This window comes from Motacilla alba, chromosome 12, assembly GCF_015832195.1.
Source record: "Motacilla alba alba isolate MOTALB_02 chromosome 12, Motacilla_alba_V1.0_pri, whole genome shotgun sequence".
NCBI lineage: Eukaryota > Metazoa > Chordata > Aves > Passeriformes > Motacillidae > Motacilla > Motacilla alba.
Window position 1 is genome coordinate 4319232 of NC_052027.1, and position 24467 is coordinate 4343698.

Consider the following 24467-nt stretch of genomic DNA (forward strand, 5'->3'; position numbering starts at 1 on the left):
GAGAGGCCTAAAACTCTGTCATACCATGTTAAGAAGGTTTTTAAGCATTTTTAATGGAACAAAATAACAATACAGAATATAATATCCACAGCATGTGCTTGGTGCAATGTAATTGCTCTGGGATACTCAATTCTTTTCATATAAAGCAGCCATACCAACCCAACCATCGGAACAACTTTAATATTTTATAGTGAAATTAAATTGCAGATTAAAACAGATGGTTTGAACATTTCATTACCAGCCATGGTGCTTATTTGCTGACCATTGGCTGGTATATGTAAACATATAAAAAGCAAAAGAGCCCTTGGATACAAACCATACTCTCCCTCAGCTTTTCATTCATGGTTACAGCATGGTTATGAATGTTATGGATCCAGACAGGGTCTTTAAATGTGCTGAATTCAATTTACTTGTACCGACGAAAGGAAGAGGTCATGGAAAGTGCAGAATGGGTGGGAAGAGTACAGAATATTTGTTAATTGTCCTGCCAATGCATTTCAGTTCACAGCTAGGCAGGTCCAGAGCTTCTGCACCCTCGTGGCACAGAAACCTGGCACCAGGCTTCTGCCAGGACACTTTCCACTATCCCAGATTGTTCCAAGCCCTGTCCAGCTTGGCCTTCAACACTTCCAGAAGTTGAGCAGCCACAGCTTCTCTGGGCAACCTGTGCCAGGGCCTCACCACCCTCACAGGGGAAGCATTTCTTCCTAATATCTAATCCAAACCTACTGTCCATCAGTCTGAAGCCATTACTCCTTGTCTTGTCACTCCAGGCCAATGTAAATAGTCTCTCTCCATCTTTGTTGTAGCTCCCTCCAGGTACTGAAGGCCAAAATTAGGTGACCCCAGAGTCTTTTTTTTTCCAGGGTGAACCATCCCAATTCTCTCAGCCCTTCCTCACAGCAGAGCTGCTCCATCCCTATAACCAATGTGGTGCCTGTGCTGGACTCACCCCAACAGGTCCCAAAGGTTGACTCTGCTCCTTGTTCCCGGGAAGCACAGACCTGTCAGGACAGGGCTGGCAGCTTGTGACAGAGAGGGCAGCACCACCAGCCCATCAAACAGCCCGTCCTCACTGAATGAGTTAACTCTGCCTTCAGAGCCATTAAATAAAACCCTCACAATTACAGCAAGTATTTCCCCATGTTTCCAATGTACCAGCTGCACTCAGAAATGTTGCCCCAGGTATTTAATTTTTCAGATATTGTCAAACAAACAGAATTCTACTCTAAAAATAATTACGAACAAATCTATAAATGTATTTAGCTTTGGCAGAACTGAAGTGAATAGATGTTTCTTAAAAGTGTAGAAGCCATGCCTTCCATGCTGGTTACTGCTGGGTCAGTGAAAATGTAAGGATTTCAGGGAGCATGAGGATGAGCCAAGGATATTTGGTTTTACCTCCACTGCATGATGCATTCATATCATGAAGGAATATTAGTACCTAGCAAGAACACAGCATGTGCATTATAACCTAAGGATTAGGATAGGACACATTTCTCCTTTGCTGATAGTACATCCAGCAACCCCAGTCAGGATTTCCATCCAAAAGAGTCAAGTCTGAATGAGCCTGGGCATCTGCTGCCCAAAGGATTGGAAAAGAGGTTTGTGTTTGCACAGCTTTAGGGGGGGGTGGAAATTAAAGCTCTGGTGCTAAGAGTCTTGTGATGCTCTTTGAGAGCTGCAAAAAATGGAAAAGTTCTGGGGGTAGATACCCTAGATACCCCTATGAGGGCAACATCTTTTCTTGACTGGTACTTCACTGGCTTGCTGCGAGCACTGGTTACAGCACTGCTCCTGCGCAGTCACTGACCCAGTGGGAATTACCCCAGGTCTTGGGAATAATGGACATCAATCACACAGGACAGTGCAGGGCCTCATTTCCTGCACAGGGGCTGAAACCTTGAGACAATGATGTGCAAAGACACATTCACAGGTGTCCACATCTGCTTCCCAATTTAAACCTTAAAACCCTGGTTCTGCAAGGGCTTTAAGGAAACCATCATCCAAAGAGGAAAGTACAGGGGAAGGCATTAGAGGCAGAGGATCACCTTCTTGTGACACTGTTCTTTCAGGATCATAGCAGCGTCTTCAGACACAGAATCCTTGATCCTTGTGTGTTAGAGCTATCATGCAGAAAAGTTTGCTCAAATAATAGCATATTGTTGACAACAAACTGGAAGAGCTATTTAAAAAGAAAATATTGTACAATGCATGCTTAAAAGTGGAAAAAAAAATTTGTATTTTAAAAATCAGTATTTATCAATAGTCCTGGCTATAACTGGGGATTCACAGCATGGATGCTGAAAGAATGGAGACAGCATGGTAATGAAAAAAGCGTATCCATCATCAACAATACAATACTTACTGTGACCTAAGGTCAGGTTTGTACAGTTACACCAGATGTTAGATTTCAGCCGTTCTTTGAAATGAAGAAACACAATGGTTACTATTCCTGTAGTGTTGTGGATTTCATTAAACAACACGTTCATCTTTCAGCTTTAAAATGTAGAGCAAGATTAGGATATTCTAACATTTAGGTTTCAGAAGGATCCAGTAAACATAATATAAAGTAGGGGGGTGGCTCTATAAAAGAATTACTATTTTCAATGCAACAGCCAGATCTTTCCTGTGGCAAAACTGAGAGGCAGCAAAGGAAAGGGTGAAAGAAGCAGATGCAGTAAATAGCTCTAATGGAGTGGCTGTTTATAAATCAGCCCAGGACAGGGTGTGCGTGGCCCTGGGGATGCCCTGCCCCCTGACACTGTGAGAGCAACCGTGACTCTGAGCAGGGCTTGCTCTTCCCTGTGCTTTAGCTTTTTCCCTCTTTTCTTCCTTCTCAACCGATAACAGAGGAGTGGGGCCATCATTAGAAGAGCCTGACCTGAAAAGAGGCTGGAATTGCTTAGGGTTTCCTTTGGTCATCCCCTCTGAACCAGACTGGTCCAGCCCTGGCTGCTCCCCTGCCTCTGAGCTCAGCCCATTTCTTCAAATAGGAAACATTCCCTTGCAACATATTCCCTTACTTTCTTTATTTAAGGTCCCTTTAGCAGTCATTGTGATTTTATACAGTTGTATATCTAATTTATTATACATGCATGTATTTATACATCAATATAGTATACACTACATATATATATTTATACATACACACATATATACACATATACACACATATACATAGCCTTAAGAAATAACTGCCACTCTGAAATCATATTCTTAGTTATTACTATTAATCGGGATACTCACGCTCTCAGGCTGAACAGAAGAGACAAAAGACAGGCTTGCAGTAGCAACCACAACGCCTTTAGATTATCCTCTCCTCTGTCTCCTCCAGCCCAGAACTCTGCATTGTTTATAAACACCCCCTGTTTTGGACAAAGTAGGTAAGGCAGAGGAGCAAGGTCCATGTCCTGAATTATTTCATTAAAAATTAAAGCTTTGTAAAAGTGTACACATTTCATTAACTTCGCATTGCAGGCTTTGCAAATATTCTAAGGGATGCTAATCTCCTGGCTTTAATTAGATTGAAGGTCTCTTGCAAAGGCTATCATTTTAATATAAAATGAACGATCTTTTAAGCTTTTTGAATTAGAAAACAAGAACTCCCATTTTAGATCAACAGTTACACACTGAAACAAAAGAGGTTTGGATTTTTTGCAGGGTTAAGGTTTTTGCACTACCTACTGTGCAATTGTAGAAGTCAGGCAGCGCATACATTCTTCACATCTGTCTGGGGTATGCTCATAGAGTCATAGACTGGCCTTGGTTGGAAGGTTCCTTAAAAGATCATCTTGGTCCAACCCCCTGCCATGGGCAGGGACACCTTCCACTGTCCCAGGCTGCTCCAAGCCCTGTCCAACCTGGCCTGGGACACTTCCAGGGATGGGGCAGCCACAACTTCTCTGGGCAGCCTGTGCCAGGGTCTCAGCACCCTCACAGGAATAAATATCTTCCCAATATCAAATCTAAACCTCTTCATTTTGAAGCCATTCCCCCTTGTCCTGGCACTACATGCTGTTGTAGATAAGGTCTCTCCATCTTTCTTGCAGCACCCCCAACAGACAAACACACCCCCACACACCCCTGTCCTTGGGAGCCAACACCTTTTTTTACACTAATTCCACCCCAAAACTTCCCCTAGGTCAGGGCCTTGCTGGCACACTGGCCCTGTCTTTCTTCCCCTAGTGACTTTCTGTGCAAGATCAAGTTGACTCCCAGAAGAATTGCCCAGAGTGACCCGAGAGGAGCAGTTCCAGAGGGGAGGGGAGCAGGGCCCTGCCTGTGGGACCCTGCAGGGGTGGCCTGGCTGTGAGTGTGGGACAACATCTCAGCCCAGAACTGAACTTATCTTCCCTACCAGAGACTGCACTGAACTATTTTAAATCTGCAGTTCTCATCTGCCCCTGTTCTCCTGCTATTATCCCCTGCTAGGAGACGAATTTTTATATTTCTGACCAAGATGCAATCTTCTTTCCCTTATCAAACATAATAGAAAATGCTGTAGTTACAGAATAACAAATTCATCTCCTGGATAGATGTCAATCTATTTTTAAGTGTGGGATCAGCCTGGGAGCTGCCTGTGACAGTGTATCACTTCATGCCAACATGGTGCCTCCTCGTTTCTTATTTCACTCACCTCCAGCCCCCTGCCTTTGGCACCACATTGCCTTGGGTGCTGCTCCTTTCCCTCTTCAGCTGGTTCCCCCCTGCATGCAAACGGCCCAATCCTGCCTGCTCCCACCTTACAAATTCCAGTTTAGGTAAATGGAGACTCCTGCTTTTGTGCTGTTTCAGGCTTCAGCCCTGTCCAGGTACTTCCAGCTACATTCATCCAAGCCCAGAAATCGCCTGTACAGCTGTGCAATTCAGCTTTGCACACTTTGCTGTTGGACTTTTGGACCCATAATACACTTATAAACAATCTTACTCTGCCCTTTGAGGATCACATTTTGGAGGTGAACATATTATTCATGGAATCATGGAATGGTTTGGGTTGGAAGGCAGCTTAAAGCTCATCTTGTTCCAAACACTGCCATGGACAGGGACATCTTCCACTGTGCCAGGTAGCTCCAAGCCCTGTCCAGCCTGGCCTTGGGCACTGCTCTGGGCAGTGTGTACTAGTGCCTCACCATCCTCACAGCAAAGGCTTTCATCCTGATATCTAACCCAGATTTGCCCTTTTTCAGTTTCTTTATAGTCAGATACAGGCAGTCTCCTTTATGGAATCTGACTGCAGAGACAGTCTTGCAAAACCCCTTTACTCGTACTTGTGGGGAACAGACACCCAAACCTACTGCTAGCATTAGATCCAGTTGGAATAGCAGTTAATTAAATAATTACTTTTTTTCCTTTCTTTCAGTTCATCATTCATACCAACTGGGTGTACAGACTCTTCAAAACTAAGAGGGCTAAGCTCCAAGTATAAATTTAATTAATCAATAATTATAATTTTTAAACAATCTTGATTTATTAAAAATTGACCTCCAGAAAAAGACCTGACTCCATTAATGTCTGTGCTTAGTTCTCCGCTGCTGACAGTCTTGCTGGGCAAGTTTCCTTTAAGAGCACAAAGTCCTCAATTTCATTTCTCCAGTTCCCTAATTTTGATTCAGAGCCACATCTTTGTTTAAAGGTTTATGTAGATAAACCTCAATTTTGTCAATCTCAATTTTGTATAAGAAGTAGGATCAACTTCTAATTTCCAATGTTAAATCCTACGCTCTACTTTCCACTGCAATATTCTTGAGATGACTGTTCCAGGTTAGATCCCATGCTGGGTTCGACACTTAGAATAAACTAAGTAACAGTAACTTCATTTACTCATTAAGAACACGGGTTTGCTCTGAAACTGCCTGATATGCAGAGAGATTTCAAAGTTCAGGTGAAGATATGCAACCACGGCATGGACAATAACAATGACATTGGGGACTGTCCAAAATATAAATTCTCTGCTTTCCTATTGCTTAAGGACACACAATAATACAAGTAACATCTTATGATAGCCTGTATATGAAACAGATATGAAAGATCTTCCCAGGGAGTGCCCAGCTGCTTGATAATGGGATGTCATTTTAAATACCTAGTGAGAGGTAAAAACCTATTTTCTTCAGTATAGAACCTATTGCAAGTGTTCCTGGGGTGGCTGTTACATGCAGTACTCAAACATCAGCAGAGGATCAGCACAGGGGCTTGAGGGTGCTGGGCTGCCAGGATGCTGCACTTCTCTCCTGTGAGCATTGATCCATGAGGGTGCATCTGGGTGGTGAGCTCTAGAGAGCCCTGGATGCAGGAAAAAAAAATTAAAGTTCTGGTTTTTCCACCCTCACCTCTGCTGCAGACAACCAGTAACCACAAGCATTGCATCCCCCTTCCTTGCAGAGCCATGCCAGAAGACACGTGCATTAGCACAGCAGACATTTGAATGCTATTAAGAGTGTGAGAAATGGTCAAACTGGAGTAAAACCAAAGTCCACCAAGAGCATTAACCTCTGGGGTTTGGTGCCTAGGAGAAGACAAGGTGCACAAAAAACACAGCACCCACTGCCAGCCACCCAGGGTTAGCTCCCCTCGACAACATCTCACTCTTCACGTGTCAGATGGACCTAAAAAACCCTTTTCCTCTACGTGCTCTGACAGGTGCTGTATTTGAACAAATGTTAATAGACAGCATATTAACTCTGACGGCTTCAGATCACCGAGGTATGTGTCTGAGTTTGCATCTCCTGGATAAACATTCCTGACTCTCATCTGCTTTGATCAGTATCACTCACTCTGTGATCCCTGCTCCTCCCCAGCGTCGTGACAAATTTTTGGTTCCGTGTCAACATCAATGTCTCAGTGGCTGTAATGGTGGTTGAGATGGGCCACTTCATCTCAGTATCACATCCTGGTGGTTCAGAATTGATCTGAGCACACTCTGAAAGTTTTATGAGCATCCCATTGCCAGGGATTTTTATGATCTGGAAGGTGCAGGCGCATTTCTACTAGCACAGTACAAAATGGAGGCAGAGAGGGCTACAGCACACTCAGGCTCTTTCCTCCTCATATTTCACTTCGAAATCTCTCTTGTTTAACCACTGGGCTGGAAAGGAGGAATATTTGTGGCATTTTTCAGGCCAAGGTAAGACAGCAGAAAAAATTAATTACCTTCAAGATCATCTAATCCAACTGTCCACCTCATATTACCATAATTATTCCTATACCATATCCTAAACCATGTTATTCTAAATAGGAAAATTCCCAATGAACAGGGTTGGCATTATACTATTTACAGGACTCAGAATCTGACACATATTCAATGGAACTGTTGTGTCTCCTGTGTTTCTGCTACTTTTTTCCTATTTTCTTCTTTAAGAGTAGTGGAATATATATTTGGAAACAGATCCATAGCTTAGCTTCATCAGCTTCAGTAAAGCTATGCTTATTTCCACCATATGAAGTTCTGCCTTTAAATTTTAGAGGATATAAGAAAATGCCCTAAAAGAGCTCTGCACTGTACAGTCCACTGATTTTTCTCTGTCTTCAATTCCCCTTGCCCCAAGCTATTACCTCAATCTACTTGTTTGGTTTTTTCCTTCCCCTAGTGACTGGTTTACATCTCAGGTACTTAGAACAAAGAGTATTGTTTTGATCTGTGTTTAAGGCAGCATGCTCTGGAAGCCACTTGCATCATAGCATTCTGCCTTTTTTTTTTTTTTTTTTTTTTTAATAAAGACAATTCTTATCTGTTAAAACACTACAGAGAGGCTTTTTTTCTTGTATAGAGACAGCTGCAACATGCAAAAATTCTAGTTGTTAGAGCATGCCACCTAAAAACTAGGCTCATTTTCAAACCACATGCTCCAATTAATAAATAAAGTCCATTAGTACTGAACTATTGATCAAACATAGGAATCAGGGATTCCAGCATCATCTCTTTCTCTGTAGGCTGCTACCTCCACCAGTCCTTATAAGTTAACATTTGAATTGGAATTAGCCCTTGTAATTACATTTATATTAATAGAATTAGAAGGCAAACGCTCTTCTGAGTTTTATCTTTGAGTGATAAACTGAATTCTCACTTCAATCTATTGCACTTGCACAGAGATTTACTCTATGTGAACCTCGTAGTAATTTTGAGATTGAAACTTGGGCAATTCTAGGGACAGACAAGATCAAGAGACAGATTTGTCTGCTCTCAGGTGGCTGTACCCCACAAAGCTTTTCCTTTTCCAAGCCCTTATTGGTTGCTCTTAGCAGCCCTTTGTGTAACCCAGTCCTTGCATCAACTGCTTAGTGTGTACAGAAATGTTTATATCCCTTGAGCTCGAGCCTCCTTTAGTTTCTCTTCATTTCCCTTTCTTAGAGCCTGTCCATTTGTTCTTGTATTTGACACTAGTTTTCTGACATCTCTCCTAGCTATTCCCCTTAGAATCGTGTATAAAATAATGATGTCCACCCTGAGCTTTCCTCTCTTCAAAAAGCACTGACCTAGTTTCTCTGCTTTTACAGTAGAAGTTCTCCAGTCCCATGTCAACGAGGTTGCCCTGACATATCTTAGCTCTGATAGTTATCTCTCTCTTTTAATAATGGCATCCTGAATGGGGATTATTTCCTCTAAATGCATCTTCATCTGTTCCCTGTAGACTATTTCCTTTTGAGTTACTTCTGATTGATCTGTTTTTGGTGGTTGGGCTACGCAAAGATAGCTCTGATCTTTCTATCCAGGGCCTGACCACAGGTGATGATTCCTGTGGACTTTGGCCAGAATTGGAGCCTTTGATAACATATTCCCCAAACCTGTATAAAACACAATGAAAAAAGCCAGAGTTTAAATTGCTCTTTCTTATTATTAATGGAGCAGATCCTCAGCAAGAGTAGTGGGTCACTTAAGTCCTTGGATGTGTGCAGAGATGACAATATTGCCTAGTTGCTACAGAATCGTTATTTTTGTACAGCACCACTCACTTATTTTCCTTCGTTTGCACTACATTCTTTCTTTTCATTATGTCCAGGCTAACCCTTTTTCCTAAAGACCTGACCCTCTATCATCAAAGTGAGGGGGAGATTTCACCTAGGCTTCTGCAGGCACATCATGAAGGCCTGGCTTTTACTTTGGGTAAGTTTTTAGCATGCTTTGGTTTCTCTCTTTATTTTTTAAATTCACTGCCCATTCCCTTTCATTCCTCTACCCCACTTATTTTTTTATTTATGCTTTTTTTTTTTTTTGTATTCTTTATCCTTTCTCATTGACCTCTGACTGACAAAGTGCTCATGGGCTGTAGAAACTTCCCCTCGTCACTTACTGTGATGCTGCTGCAGGAACTGGAGTCACTCTGCTGTCCCTGCAGCCTGGCAGCCTTTGGCTATGGCACAGCTGCCTGCGTTTTGGACTGATGTTTGGCATGGTCCCATCACACGGTGCTGAAACAGGAACTCCAGTGCCTTGGGTCTCTTCAGGGTCTGCCTGCTGATCTGAGCTGAGATGGGCTGGATGTGAGACTGCTCTGGTTTATGTTTTTGAGCTATCCAGAACGGGTAAGCATTTTTCCTTTCTGATATTTATTGTTGAATGGAGGTGTCCTCCATCACCTGCCTTACTTCAGCCTCAGAAACTCCTTGCACCAGCTGGTTGCTGTGTAAGGATCATTTCTACTGTGCTGTTTGGGAAAAAAATAAAGTTGACTTCTATACAGTTTGTCTAATTTTGTGTGGCAAAAAGCAACAGGAACATTTGCTAATTCTGTTGGTACTGGTTGCTCCCTGCAGCAGGGGCCATCCTGCCTGGCTGGGGAGAGGGCGTTGTTTTGCAGGGTGTTAGCTTCCATCACTTGGGATTTGCTATTTTTCGCAAGTGGGTGCAATCTTGATTTATACTGATGTCCCCTTTTTTTTGGGTTTTTTTTTTACTTTTTCCTAAAAATAGAAAGCATCTATCTACCAAAAATGTGCAGCTGGTTGGGTAGTTCTTCCGAGTGCCTTCTGTGGAATGAAGGCAGACCAAAATGGCAAAGACATAAATAATTGATTCTGTCCCACTGAAACCCCTGGACTTGTTCCCCAAGCCTGTCTTTCATGTAGATATATTATCTCACTGAGAATTTCTTGTCAAACTATGTTAAGTAAATAAGAGAGGTGAAATATCAGCAACAAAGCTAACAAATGGAGCCGAATGCTCCACTTGAAAGAGCAGATCTAGCTGTTTACCATGCTAATCTGAAATGAAATGAAAATGTATGTTTTTCATCTTTTCAGACAACGATCTTCAAATACAGGTAGCTAAGGTCTTTAACAACACAGATTTATTTTTTTTTCAAGAAAAACCCTATTGTGGAGGTATTTTATGTGTCTGTGTGCCTGGATCAGTGTAGAAACTGAAAAATCTATTATGTTGATAATCTTACCAGACTGAGCCTTTTATCATAATATATTTATGGTTTAATTTGCCTGTTTTATATGTACCCACCTTACTTTCTGATGCTGTGAAGGGGATGCAGGCACTTCCACATGCTCTGAGGTTTATGCTCCCTTTGCCATACTGAATCCCTTCTCATGGCTGCTCCAAGTCTGTTCCACTGCTGTCCTCGTGGCCCCACCGTGAGCCCCTTAGGAAATCTTGCCAGCAACCAAGCCAGTTAGTTACCAGTAGTTAGTTATCAGTAGCATCTAATATTTGTTGAGTTCCAGTTAGAAATATTTTGTTATTTGGGGAGCCAGAGACTAACTGGGTGTTATTCTTTGCTTCACAGAGATTAAGCTCGATTTGCAGCCTGGTCCCAGCAGCTTTCCGGAGGGAACATCCTCCCCAGACAGGCTGCACGCTGCTAATTACAAGGGAAATCCTGGCAGTGTCAAAGCCGGTGCCAAAACCTCCCTGATTGCAGCAATGCCGGGATCTCACCAGATGTCTGGATTGTTTATCCATCTGGGGGTTTCTTGCCCGGGTTGTTTGCTGGCCGGCCTTGACCTTCCTGGGGAGTCAGGGCTCCTCTTCCACCCCCGCAGGAGAAGGGCTGTTTCTGACGCAGCTCCGGCCCCCAGCCCCATCTCTGGCTGACGTATCTCTGGCGTTTTCAGCGTGTTACATCCAGAGAGGAAGAGAAGTGTCTCATCCGGCTGTGGCCGTCCTTGCCTTTCCGCTCCTGTCACCCAGACCTGGCACTGGGCTCCCCAGCGACCATCTGCCTTCAGCTCTGGAGGGAGCTCTGCTCCACGGAGCACCCAGACAGACCTACGTGAAAAGATGGTGTGAGCCTCAAGGAACCTAGTTGTTAAGGAGAGACAGGAATATGCAACTAATTTAATTTTTCATGCAAAACTCTGCTAGGAACTACTAGACTTTCCAAAATGTATTCCAAAGAAATGCAGAGATAGATTCCCGACCGGCATTAATCAGTGCTGATTAAGTCATGAAGCTACCCAATTTCTGCCTGGTGAGTACTTTTCCTGTCATTGATTTATTGCCTTCCTTAGAAAAATAAGACCTGAGAAATAAAGAGTTCAAGTAAATTTGCTCAGTTACCCAGCCAACTGTTGACTGTGGTACCAGGGATAATAAATGTTCAGGGGAAATTCCTCGTGCACATTCATGCACTGAGGCCAAGAGCAGAGGTGTCCCGTGGGCACTCCAGACCCTCTAGAAGCTGGAGAACACAGTTCAGCTGCAGCAACACATTTGGGGCCTGGGAAGAGCAAGAAGAAGATGGGAGCAGGCTGCCCAAGATGCCTGGACACCTCTGGGGACACAGCTGATGACAGGTGCCTGCCGACAGCCTGGTGCACCTCTTCCCTCTCTGGGGAAGAGGGAAATGTGCTTTTCCTCAGCCTGCCATGAGAATGGCTGTGCTCATGGGTGAGATCCAACACTTGCTACCAGTATTCCTGTGGGTACCTGGCCACCAGGTGCTGTTTCTTTACTCATATTTATAAGGAAACTCCTCAGTGTGTATGAATTCAGGCTTGCAGGCTTGGGCTGTGTGGGGTTATTGTTTTCCTGCAGACACATGGCATTATGGTTAAGTCACAGGATATGCTAACACCACCATCTGGATTTGTTTTTCAAATGACACCACACTATTTGTTAAATACTCTCTAGCCCATCTTCTTTATGATATTTTAAGGATAACTCTGCAGAGGTGTACACAGGACATTTTTTATCAGCTTTACTTGTTTGACTCACCTGTTTGCCTACAGCTCAATTTAGAGCATTTGTTGCATATTTTCATTAACCTGATATGACAAACTACTTTCATAAATGCATGAACTACACAGCATGAAGAGTTCAGCTGCAGGAGGCCACCTGCTAGGGACAACATGTGGGACTCTCCAAACAACATAAATGTTTGGATTTTGGGGTATCTCTTTTATGACATTACCAATGGATCTGGGTCTTGCAGGAGCTTGTCACTTGGAGAAGATATTTGATCCTTTAAAGGATGTATACCACCCATTCCTGAGCAATTGCTGACACTCCAGAACGGAATTTAAGACATGGTTAGCAAATCCATCCATTTGCTATAGTAATTTGCTAAGTATAAGAAGGACCTTTGGTTTAATATGGTGGAACAAAGTGATATAGCTCTACAAGATACAGTTAAATTGCAAGGAAAGGATTTCTTCGCACATGGTCTTAAACCCTGTCTCCCTTTTGCCTGTCAAAGGCACACAGACCCTTTGTTTCTCATCCTATGACTCAGCTCAGGATGGAAGTCCCTTGGTGTGCTGTAATTGTGCTTTCACATGGCCAGAAGAGGAGCACTTAGAGCTCTATTACCCAAACTGTGCACACACTGACCATACATTTGCTGTATCAGGTGTTTAATGAAAGCTGCCTTGGTACAAACATGAGCCTATTTGCTCGCCAGTGGCTCCTGTCACCAACCTCATTTAGTGACAATGAACAAGAAATTTATTTTTTTTTTCCTCCAAACCAGAATATTTACATATTTCAGCCCTGAGGCTCAGCCCACCCCACCCCACCCTTTACTCCAGATCTTTGCCTCTGCACCACTGCACTAAATAAATTAACAAGTTATCAACAAGACTGCCAGGCCACTATGGGCTCCCCATTACCGAGACTGTCATTGCCACTCAGGGCTCTGCTGGAACGTGACAACTTCACAGCAGAAGGTCACTCCCCCCAGTCACTCTCTCACTGCTGCTTGGAGGCAACTTTTCTGAGAAATGATTTGTTATGGTAGAATCAGAGGCACATTTGTTAGTTAATTCATTCTGTAAAACTCAAATGAGATGAAAAACAAGCATAGATCTGACAAATGGCATTTAATTATGTCTGAGCCTAAAATTCATAATACATATTTATGCTGCCCTAAGTCATTTGCAGCCAAGGTCCCTTTTATTCTCATAACTGAGTCCATTTGCTGATATGGGAAGTGGGTGTTGGTGATGGGTTACTCCATGTCCTTTCACTACTTTGTGCCATCCCCTGCTCTGAACAGGCCATGGTCTTTGTCCAGGTTTACAGTGCAGCAATTCTCTAGGTCTTAGTATTCCATAGCCTGTGCAAGTGATCCAAAGAACTTATAGGTGCCCAATAGTTTTATCTTGAAAGATGAAAATCTCTAATTTCAAATTTCTGACCACATCTTTTCTTTGACTTCTTTGTAGGTGTTTGTTTGAGGCTTTGGGTCTTGGAAGACACCAGGACTAGGACTGCACTGGGACTGTGTCCCTGTCCCTACAACCTGCCACTGTCAGGAAAAGCTGTTTACTGCAGCAGAGGTGGAGCTGCCTCTACAGCGATACGAGGAGATAGAGTTAGCACGAGCCACGTAACAACACGTTGCACTAATGGGGCAGAGGTTTGAGAGAATGTGCAAAGCACAGGCTCCTGGGAAAGGGACACTGTCACATGTGGCTCGTTAGCACACTGAAGCTCTGACCTAGCAAATATTTACATGCACTGAAGTGCATATTTGAAAGAGCTAAATATACACCTGCTCCCCGCTTCAGCTGCCAGACATCTCTAGACTGCATTTGGTGCAAATGTCTTTGACTCAAAAACATATGCTGCAGTTTTGCTGAAGATGTAGGTGTATTTTTATAATGGTTTGGTGCTGTTATTGTGAAAGGAAGCTTTTTTTTGAGTCCTTCTCTCAGCATGTCATAGAGTATCCTGAGCAATGCTTGACTGGAGAGACTCAGGAGAATTTGGGGCTTCTCCCCCTCTCCAGCTTCCTTTCCTCTCTGCAGAGCCAGGTACATTGGAAATACTGACATGACCATGAGGCCAGCAAGAGGCTCCTCCTCCCCTCCCATGAGCTCCCACTGCAGCCTTAGCATCCCTGCCTGTGGACCATCTCCACCATGAAAGCAGCCCCAAAGAGCCTCCCCATATCTCCTAAATGGGAGTCTCTGGGGACAGTCAGCCCTGGCATCTCAGGAAGGAGTGATTTCACAGCTCCTGCCTGGCTGCCATGCCAGCCCTGCCTCTCCTGCCATGGGACTGCCAGCCTGGGGAGCACATTTCACCCTCACTGACATCACTGCTCTGCTGAGCACCCAGCCACCACCTCCTCCCCTCCTCTCCCCTCTCTCTTGGCATGCTGCCACCCAAACTCGCTGGGGAGCTTCAGGATTTTTTTATTCTCTGGTGGGAAATTTCATTTGACCCTTTCAAGTGGGACAAGAACAGATATTAGATTTGTTGACGATGAAGTGCTTTTATCTGAATTCAACAAAAGAGGTGCAAAGAAAAGATTGCAGCTGTTGAACAAAAGCACTGCACCTATTACAGAGTTCATATGCATTTACAAGTGGCACACCAGTGAAGGCTCTGCTCACTCTTGCAGATGTACCCTCCTTCCACAGAAAACTTGCTAATCTCTCTCTCAGCTCTGCCTGCTGTACATACCCTTGGGAGAACCTGGTGTTTGACTGTCTTGCCAGCAATGATAGAACTGCTATTAGCAGGCAAAAACTACATGAAGGTGTTTTATCTTTCTCTAGGTCTTATAGGTCTCCTTGATGCAGGATGGGACAGCACGTTAGAGCACCAGACACCTCAGGTTGCAATTAAATTCTAAGACCACCACTGCCCTAGTGAATAGATACTACTTTATGCACTTATTTAGAAAGATGAAGAGGTAGACAGAAAAATAAAAAATATTATAGATGGATTGGTAGGTGGGATAGATTTCAGTCAGAAATGGAATTAAATCTGTACTTATTTTCCTGTGTGATAAAGTCACACAGCTACTTAAAAAATATTTTCTAAAATTTAAGGTAAAAAAATCAACTCTGTCAAGATGGAACTCAGACTTAGCAAAGGAAACTGAAGGGAGCCCCAAATCCCACATAAGAGTTATGTCACATCACAAAGCAACTGCACGTGGTAGTAACGACAATAGGGCACCTATTAACTAGAGAAAACCCTGATGAACTTTGTGGGCTTGCAGTCAGTCAATGCTGCAAAAATAGCAAGTGTTAGCCCTCATGCCAATGAGCCAAGCACATGAGAGCAGGATTGGAAAGGACAGCAAATGCTTTGCAAGCTCACCAAGGTGGCCCAGGCACTGGGTCAAGAGTCTGAGCTAAGAGTTAAAGAGAGCATGACCATCCCTGAATTCCTGCCCTGTGGCAGTGCCCAGCACAGCTGGCGAGTGCCAGAGCCCCACAAGGCAGCTTTAACTGCTGCCAGTTGGACTTTCCCTAGAAACACTGAGAGCCCAGTCCTGCTGGAGCACAGTTTGTGTTGGCTTCCCTCTCCCCATGGCCCTTACTCAGGAAATGGAGCAGGCACCAGGCAGGCTCCACATGCTTCATGGCACTGGGTGTCTGCAGAGAAATGTGGAGCTCCTGGGCAGAGGGAGCTTCCCTGGCTCCTTTTTGAAGCCTCACAATCATGTAAAAAGTCATAATTACACTGGACAAGCAACAACCCTTAGGATTAACTAATAATTTATTCCTAGCACCTTGTCCCTTTGAAAAGTCTCACAAACTTAATTTACATCCTTACATATCCAAGCAACAGATTTCTGCTTAGAATAAACCATGGTTTCTAACTTCTCAGCAACAAGAACATGTGCATTACTTGATTTACAGTTTTGGGGTTTTTTTTGCTAATCCTAGATTATCTTCAAGACCTTGGGAGCTGTTACAAAATTCAGATGATGAGTGCAGAACTCACCCTCTAGGTGCAAAGCCACAGGTCCCCTGCTCCCAGGATATTAGAGGTGTCTTTCTCACCTTGCTGGATTCCACATGCAGAGCTCCAGGTGCATCATTGAGGCTCTGAGTCTGAGGTTCAGAGCACTTCTGTGGACAAGTGGTGTCATTCAGCAAAGCCTGCAGCAAAACCGTGGAAATTTTTCATTGACTTCTGCACAACCCAGCATTTGCTTTGCACTAATGAATGAAGTAAATGTTCAGCTGATTACTACATGCAGCTTCTACTCCCAGTATTAAACCACTGCTTCATTCTCTATTCCTGTGCCCTTACCAAATAGTAGTAGATTATTTTGTAGGATAACCTCATTTTCCTTCCTTTCTTCCAGTGCCTTTCTAAGGCAGACCTGGAGCTGGGAGAAAAAGAAAAGGCACAACCAATGAGCTAGACCTCATTAGAGCATAAAGGGATTTTAGGCTCCTTGCTCATCCCAAGTGGATTTAGCAGTTTCCTTTTATTCTTTAACACTGCGTTATTTATACAGCTGCTCCACTAATTTTTCTTGTTATATGCTTATTTATTTCTTCCTATTTTTTAAAATTTTAAATTTCTCTCTTTAGATTTTAGAACAGCATCAATTTCTTTTTACCACTTCAAAAAATTATTTGCTTGTAATTAAACCTGCAAATCTAATAGTGCCTAAATGTGAGAGTGACCTGTGTTTATGAGGGGGACCCAGGAGCAGGTTTTGAAAGCTGAACCACATCATTTCACGATCCATAATCAGTTTTTACGGGTTTTCTATTATTATTTCAAGGACCAGGTGTCTAAAAAGGTATCATTTTTCTCACCAGCTTTTGCTAGATGTTTTAAAAAAGGTATTAATGCAGCTGTACAGGTTATAGCTGAGTGTGTGACTGCCCGCTGGATTTACACGCACAATTACCCCAAAAGCACACAACCCTCCAGACTCACACATGCAAAAAGCCTCTTGGCTGGAAAACTCTTGGCATGGATGCTCCATTTCCATATGCAGTCACACTGAATATGCATATACATTAGGTGCAGGAGCACACATACATTTTTCAAACGGGAGGCCTTGGTGTGAACCTAAAGAAGAAAAGACAAATGCTGCGAAAAAGGGGTTTAGGTCAAATTCAGTGAGCAAGGATGAAGCTGCTGGGTTGTACTCACGTGCCTTGTACCAATGCACATCATTTTCTGCAATTAAATATGCAAGAAGATGTGTAGTTTTAGGGCTTTTTTTCTTAATGCCTTTAAATCCTTTGAAAATTTATAATCTTTAATTTTCCCTTTCTGATTCTAATAGATGAAAACCAGCCCAATGTAAATTTTTGTCAAAAAGAGACAACTCAACAGAAAAAAAAAGTGTTTCTGAGTATTAACATGTTTGACAATCAGGCAACCAAAGACTGTAAAGATAGACTTAGGTGTCTGAATTTAGACACCTATTTTTTAAAACCTTGGCTTTGAAAATGAAGTATCTGAATGTATATAGAAAATATAAATCACCAGTCACTTTTATTACACGTATGTTTATATAAAGACCTTAGAACACATTTTTAAAATGTAAACGTTCCTTAGTATGTTTAACTATGTGTCTAAAGAAGATGTAGGATAGAAAGAAAACAAAATTTGACAAATGTTTCTGATCAATCCTGAAGAAATCAATAGGAATTCACTCACAGCATGATTTCATTTAACTTTCCATGCTAGGAATAGTAACCTGGCCTTCTGTTAAAGCAAAAGCATTCATACTTCTTAGCGATTTAATTCTCATGTCAACATGTATCAGGCAGGCAGAGAATGGTTTGGAGACTGGAAGGGGAAGGAGGAATGGGTGGAAACACACGGAAATTGTGTGGACTGAGCTGTATGGTTGGGTGATTTCATTTCACCAAAACCAGTTTTTAATAGAAAAGGGGGTTTTCATTGAGATGCATATTTCCCTTCCCCTCCGAGGGAGCAGAAAGTGTCTTTTTCTCAAACCATCTTTTAATGTTTATTTGAAAAATATCTAACACCCAAGAATAGGAACAGCTTAATAAGGAAAAGAGAGAAGAACCATTGAATTCTGAGCACTGCATCATTTCCTTGGTGGGAGCCAGAGCCTGGCTGTCTGGGCTGTCTCCCATCCTGCAGCCACACACCCCACAGCACCCAGGAGTTTGGTATCTCCATCATGCCACTGTAACACAACAAGAAGAGGGGACAAGCCCAGACAACAAGACAATGAAGAAGAGAATGCAACCACAGCTCTTGTGAATGAACTTGGGGATTTTTTTTTGGCTAAAGGGGTAAGTATTTTGGCCCATAACTCAAACATCACAACAGAGAACTTTGTTTTGGAAATGTCATCAGGTTGGTTTTGTTTTCTTTTTTTCCCAAAAATCAGACTTGAGTGAAGACAGCCCCTGCTTTCCACCTTCCCAAGCAAGGCAAAACTGTTGGCACTCCAAGCTCCCATATTGAACTTGCTTCTACTCCCTTAGCAGACCAGAACCTTGCATGGTGTATGGAAATCAATGGAGCATTCAAACCCAGAGAACATCTGGTTTACAATATTTTCTTCTTGCTTTTTCATGGTTGTGCTCCTGGAAGCACATTTGGGTTCACAAGTACGGGTGTGCACGTATGTCTGTTCTTATTTATTCTAAATATAAACTGTTTTCTGAAAGGGCATTATTCATAGAGAGATGAAAGAGCACTGTCCTTCTTAGAAGTCTGGTTCAAAACCTGAAGTTGACACTGGGTGCCATATTGGACTAAAGAAAAGTGTGGAAAGAGTGTTCCCCAAATTCTGAGAGAATCCTGGTTGAAAAGTTAAGGGTAATGAAAAAGAACCCAGCTATGCTGCCTCATTGAATCCCCAGTTATATATAAAGCAGATGTCATCTCTGCAATATGTAGGCAAAGAAACTCTATCAGCCAGTGACATCTGAGGGTGACATTGCTTTGAAATACACCTTTCTATCTGTGTACACACAAAATTATGTGTGCTCACATACACACAGTCCATGTGGCTTAAACACTATGGATTATTATGATTTTGTCCATAAGGAGCCAGATTTGACTGGCCATAGAATTCATATTAAAAAAGACAAAAAATTGTTTTACTTTCAGACTGAACTGATGAGTGAATCTGCAAACGGAAACACCACAAAATCCAGTTTCAGTCCAACAAGCTGAAGAGGCTCTATTATTATGATCTTTATTTTCATTATTTTTGTGGGCAAGGTATGAAGCAAAATAGCTGTGTCTCTTTAGCTACCTGAACAATAGAAAAGTTTATGCAGCTCTTGAGTTGAAATGTTTTTGACAGTTTTCAATTTTAGTTCTTTTGATTTGGTAAGAAATCTGCAAAAATATGATTTTGAAAATCACCAGTTTCATGCTTTATTCCTCTCTCAAAATTAGACTATATTGTCCAACTCCTCTTCACTTACTGTGTCTGAGGAAATCCTAGAAAATAGCTGGGAAGAATCAGTGCTGGGCTGTTGCTTAGAAACTGCCTGGGTTTCTATAATATTGACTGATGTAATAGTTATATTGCCCACTTGCATCTGTTAACAAGCAATACAACAGAATCCACAGGTACCAATAAAGAAAAAAACCTGGAATTCATTAGGTTCCTTGAAAATTCATCAGTGCCTTTTCTAGCTTGGCAAAATGTTTTTCTCAGGTGCTAATTAATAAAATAGGAGATGTATTGCCCCTACATATATCTATTTTATTTGGATTTATATATTTTGCCCCAGGGAAAAGATGTTGTTAAGAATGTAGTGTGTTATTATAATTACAATTTTGCAATGCCATAGAAAGGTATGAGGTATGAGCTGTGGTTCTGTGGGCTTTTCTTCACTGAGAGCTGTAGTGTAGCAATATGACCATTTTCTTAATGTGTTTTAAAGAGAAGGGATCTGGGTGCCTTTGTAAAATCAGTGGGACAGGACATTTCTGATGAGTGCTATTAGAAGACTCTCAGCAAACCCAAGCAACAGATGAACTCTCTTACCTTAGCAATGTCAGCATTCCCAAATCCAGGGGTGTAAAAAGAGCAGATGAAATGATGAGAGCAACAAGATGGACTCCACAACCACTCACATGAAAATTATGTACTTCTATATAAAAAAAAATTAAAATAAACTTTTAAGGTACAATAATGAAAGTTTCTCTCTTAAGAACAAGGACTACAATTTTTCCAACAAAAGTCAAGATGCAAACTCACATAATTGCTGATTCTGGGGTACAAGGAAAGCACCTGAGAGTTAAATGAACTGGCAACATTTTGCAGCCCAAGCCATAGCAGCTCATTCCTCACCTGAGTGTGACCCAAAGCCCGGCACAGCCACTGGATACACACCTGTTCAGAGCTTTGGACAGCCCTATGGCCCTGCCAAATAAGAGAGATGTTTCACTTGTGTGCACTGTCCTTAGAGAACACATTCACTCTTCACGTGGGAGTTCCACACTGCCATGGATACAGCTCCTTTTGGAGGCTCCTGATGGAAGTGCCTTTACAAGCCCACCCCCAGCAACTGGCTTCCTGCATTTTGAGGAGACATAATAAAATGATTGCAGCCCAACCCTCTGTTATTAAGTGTGGGGGAAAACACAGGAAGAGTTGTAGGGAAGAGGAGACTCCGTGACAGTTACTTTTTTTAAGTAAATCTTACTCAAGGGAGGGCAGCTACTGCTTAGATGGATTACATTTGGCTCTATCTGGGGGCCTAGATTTGCGAGGGAAAACAGTTTAAACTCCTGGTTTGCCGTTCCACTTGTTCTCAGCAGGCAGAGGAATTGTGATGGAGCACAGCAAAAGCTGAGGTTGTTCAGTGACAACAAACGCGGGGGCGGATGCTCATCGCCAGGCGTGGGGATTTGGGAATGCAACTCACATTAGTGTTAATGGGAGTTACACGCGTAAATCCCTGCCCTTCAACATGATAATACATAATATACCCCTTAATTTTTAATTCACCAGGGTCTCAATTTTAAAGCATTTTCATATAGTTTGTCCTAATTATAATCATTTTTAATGACAGCTTAAAAATTTCACATGACTGTCTTATCACATACGGTACTTAATTTCTCAAGTGAACAGTTTCCATGTGGTGTATTCTGGGAATTTTGAGAACTAAAACACTAAGGAAAAAACTACTTTGTATAATCAAATGAGATGTTATTATTCCACTATGTTTTATATACACTGGAACAGAGTTTCTCACAGCAATGGTGACCATTTTGAAAAGTATTTAAAACTGAGACAATTTTTTGTTTTGGAACCTTATTTGCCTAATCTCAATCTTGTGGACCAGGGCTTTTGGTCTACCTCTCATGGCCAGTATTAGTATAAATTAGTAGATAATTATTAGTTGGTAGGTTTTATTAGCTAGTACAGGCTTTGGGGAGGTTTCAGCCTATAAGAAATTTTTCATTTTCTCTAGGACTTGATAAATTCTGAATATACTGCTGCAATATCACTATTTTTATATTAATATATTATCAATATATTAGCATTATGTTATCTCATTCTACAATAATATACCTATATATTAATATACTATTATATAGTATATAATGACTGTATTAGTAATACATTAATCTATTATTGACACGCAGCAGGCAAGCACTCACACATTGAATCAGGACAAACGGCCAAGTTTAGAGTACAGCCACACACCCCATATTAGATGTTGGCCTTGCTTTCAGCATCTCAATGGGCAGACAAACCAGTAATTACTGGAGTAACTGATCCTGCATCACACACATAACAGAGGACCCTGTGCCATGAGCCCAGCATCCAGAAACATGCCAAAGACCTGCCTCAGCATTCCACGTGCACCACAAAGCATCCCTGTACCAGCCTACTGGACCCCAACCACAACAGGCACGGACACGGAATTTCACCAGCAACTGCTGCATGTCCCGTTTGAAGCATTTCCCTGCTCTCCATCCAGGCCTTTTGAGTTCTCTTATTTCAGTTTCTTCAACTAATGGCTTTCTAGCTTGCCTTCATGTTGATTAAACCAAGTTCTGTTTTATTTTTAGCTCTTCGCTTTCAGAGGGAGCAATATATTTTTTACTACTTACAGGTATAGAAAGGGCCACTGCCAGAAAATACATGATGAAATAGCAGACAAAGATTTCAAAACCCACCTAAGTGACTTAAAAACATACATGCTATTTTCAAGAGTGATGGAGGGCTTAGACACCAAGTACCATGTTTAGCAATAGATTTTAAAAAATAATTACCTACCTATGGAGAGCACGCATGACTTGAAAAAAATTCTCAACAATTAGCATTAGTAATTAATAATATTTTAAATGTTTGATTTCATCTGTGCTCAAGAAGGCATTTGTTTAGTCAGGGGAGAAAACACTTCTGTATGCCCTGAGGTTACTAGATTTCTTTGGACATCTTCACTCTGAACAATTTAGGAGTGCAAATAGGACTTGGACTTTTGTCATGAGACTATCCTTGAAAGTTTTGCCTGAAAACTAACTTTGTCCTGCAGTTAAGTTTTGGATACGTCTACCTTGCTTTCCATTAGTTGGAAAGAAAGGAAGTGGACTTTATCTTAAACCACACAAAAATGTTGGACTGCACTAGAATGTCTACGTCCATGTTTTATATATCCTCTAATTACTGAGCAACCATGACTATAGAGGGGAAATAACTTGCCAAATTAGTAGCCTTCAAACTGTCGCTTTTTATAAAGAGTAAATGATAAAAAGAAATGTAGCACTCATTTGTTAGTCATTTTTATGGGTAGCTTTAATCCGTTTTGTGTGTAGACTCCAGTTGTTGGTATTGTTTCCACTAAAAGAAAAATAATTTGGCTGCTGCTGCAACATTTTAAGCTTTCACTGTTACTATAAAAACAATCCCCAGGAGATTTTTTTTTTAGTCTCCTTGTATTGCTGGTTTGCAAGGACTTAGGAAGTAAAAGTTTAAAACGGCCTGGTAACAGACAAATCACTTTTAAAAGCCAGCATTGTACTGGCCTGGGAGTGCTACAGGAAAAGCTACTTTAAAAAAAAAAAAAAAAAAAAAGAAAATGCAACAGCACAAAAGCTAAGCAAGCCTAATTATTTTTTAAACAAATATATGGAGGTCATCTAAACTATGAATGCATGAGAGGCCTTTTCCTACATGTGAATTGTCAGATCCATGCTGGATAGGCATCCAGGCAGAGCTCGGCTTTGTAACGCTGCTCCCAGTAGGAAGGCATCTCAGCGTTTGAGTAATGTACTTTAAAACAACAACGTACTTTTTCTGAACGCATTAAGGGTGAAGTTTTCAAACTGGGGTACCTAAAGATAGATCTGTCTTGTGACAGCACAGAGCTATCTCTGGTCAAGAGTTTTGGTGTAGCCTGGGGCTTTTTGGGTAGGTGTGTTAAATAACAGATTTTCAGCGACTGCAGCTAAAACTTTGTGATTTTCTAATTTTGGTGGAGAGGTTTGTCTGTAATGAAAGTGCTGCCTGAGGTCTTCAAAATATTTTAAATAAATAGACAAGGCTTTTCAGTGGCATACAAGAAAGAGAGGAACAGAAGTCCCACTGGGATTTAAAGAGATTTGGGTGTTCAGCTCCTACAAACTCCCTTGCAAATCCCAGTCCTCTTTTGTAAATGACGGCTGAATCTCGACAGATTTGGTGGTTCATTTTGGCTCATTGTCTGCATCCGCTCAGGCTGGAAGCTGGCCCGGGAATTTCGTTAGACCATGAGAAGTTTCCAGGAGAGTTTTCAGCTCTTGGTTCCCAGGTATCTGAGGCTCTGCCACTTCCACTTCCCCCAGCCAGAAAACGCAGAGACGTGCAACCGTTTGCGAAAAAGGCTGGCCAAACCCTTTCTGAATCAAAGGAATATTCATGTTTTGGATCAAAGACTGGGGGAAGGATTTGACTAGCTCCTGCATTCTCTGTCACGTGCTGCCAATGTCTGGGCCTAAATTATATCCATTAGCCAACTTAGAACATCTTATAGAGGTTATTTTTTAGCACAAGTAAAATAAATAGTATCAGGCTTTGATCCTTAGGAGGAACCATGCAAAACCGTTCTTTAGCATATCTTGTTTTTAAGACTCCAAGTCTCCATTTTCAAATCACTGGGTCTAGAGCCAGGCTCCAAAATATATCTTGACGCACGCAAAGCAATCATCTTTCTACGGAAAACCGCTGAGCACCTGCTGCTTCTCCTCCTGACGCCCTCCTCATGGCAAACTAAGTCATTTCTGCACGGGCCAAGCACCTCCATCTGGCCTCAAAGAACCTTCCAGGACCTGAGAGCAACTGAGGAAGGCTCAGCCCTAGACATCAGCATGGATGCCT

General features: G+C 42.1%; 1 protein-coding gene across 19 annotated transcripts in view; it reads right to left on the reverse strand.

The window, feature by feature from the left end:
* The window catches only part of LOC119706209, a 346096-nt gene that overhangs the window by 17975 nt on the left and 303654 nt on the right, over window positions 1-24467 (reverse strand). For 13 of the 19 annotated variants that reach the window (XR_005258447.1, XR_005258439.1, XR_005258441.1 and 10 more), the window contains 6 exons: window positions 20145-20250; window positions 17084-17218; window positions 16189-16520; window positions 10448-11212; window positions 3250-3368; window positions 2369-2422 (listed from right to left, as the gene is read on the reverse strand). The gene's annotated coding sequence lies outside the window, so the exon portion shown is untranslated. The remainder of the gene's footprint in view (window positions 1-2368; window positions 2423-3249; window positions 3369-10447; window positions 11213-16188; window positions 16521-17083; window positions 17219-20144; window positions 20251-24467) is intronic. The other 6 variants (XR_005258444.1, XR_005258442.1, XR_005258431.1 and 3 more) reach the window with 5 other exon arrangements.